Raw genomic sequence first — 1,564 nt, 5'->3', positions numbered from 1 at the left:
TATAGGTACGGGATCAGGAGAAAACGCCCAAAAGTGTGAGTACGGTGAGAACGCATCCTGGCCCAACTCGTGGCGCGCGATATAATTCGGGCGTATGGGCTTTTTTGTCATTTTATCTTTCGCTTTTCACAATATTGATTTATTTTTGGCGTTTAAGATTTTTTGGCGTTAACCAAATTCAATAATTACATGGCGTTTTAATGGTTTCATTTTATTAATATTTTTGCGTTTACGGCGTTTCCAAATCGTAGGCCATTGGAACCCCAAGGGTCAGAATATCTCTCTGAATGGCTTCATCCATACTAAGTATGGCCAGGACTTTTTAGGATGATGCCCCATTGCTTGTTCTTAGATTCAAAGGCGTTTTAGACAAGATGACCCATTGTTCTATTATTTTTATATACATTTTGGCGTTTGTGATATCTTGGCGTTTTACAATCGGAAAATTATATTATAACCACAGGGTAAAAAATAGAAGCGAAAAAAATAAATTAAAAATCCTAATCGGATCTATCTTCACAATTTTCACTGTCATCAGTCTCTCTCTTCTTTAATTCCACAAGAACTGTCACAAAATATTTGGCATTTTATGTAAAACTTAACAAACCCATCGGTCTGATTAGTTTGTTTGCTCGTCTGATAAAGTGGCTTTTGTGGATGTTTGGGGACATAGATCAATGACGTGTGAGTGGGTTTTTCGCTTTGCTCTTCAACTTGATCTTCATCTTTATAATCATCCCACTCTTTAGTGTCAATGATCTCTTCTCCTCATCCAAGCCTTCTTCAAGAACAAAGAACACAAAATGACATATGACTGTCATCAGTATCTTTTTCTTGAAGATTTGTACATCTCATGTAGCAAAATCTTACTGAGTTACTCCCCTCACCTAACAATCCATTTAGTGAAACTTCACGAAGAACAATACCGAATATCCAAGAAAGCATGTTAGCCATCTTTGATTTTTTTAAATTTTTGGCGTTTTAAAGTGAGTGGTATTTAGGAATATTGGCGTTTGTTTTTTTGGTGTGATCAAATGGAAGTTGCTGAGAGGTATCATTTTATAGGATGTCTTTGGCACGCAGGTTAGGCGTGCATTATTATAATAAAGTATTCGTCGTTTCAGTTACTGTTTGTAATTACTGTTTTTATAAGCTTTAGCTCTGAAGTCTGTAACACGTCCCATCTTTCAAATTTGGCGTTTTAGATTTTAATATAATAAAGTTTCCGTCGCTTCAGTTTTACTTTTTTATAGTTACTGTTTCTAGTTACCTTTTCAAGTTTGGTTTTTATATTTTTTTGGGGGGTTTTATAATACTTGTCCAAAGTAATTTTATTACAGTTTGGGAGCTTTTGGGGCGTTTTATGGCATGATGGCGTTTTGACAAGCATTTGGCTGTGTGGCGTTTTTTATTATATATGACGTTGTTATTTTATAACAATCAACTGAAAAAGAAAATTAAAAAAAATATATAAACAATTGATCTTCCAAATGTTCACTGTCACCAGTCTCTTTCTTCTTTTGAAACATCTTCACCGGCTGTTTCGACTTTCATATGATTCATT

This window comes from Helianthus annuus, chromosome 6 (genome assembly GCF_002127325.2).
Source record: "Helianthus annuus cultivar XRQ/B chromosome 6, HanXRQr2.0-SUNRISE, whole genome shotgun sequence".
NCBI classification, from domain to species: Eukaryota; Viridiplantae; Streptophyta; class Magnoliopsida; order Asterales; family Asteraceae; genus Helianthus; species Helianthus annuus.
Note: the sequence above shows the minus strand (reverse complement) of the source record.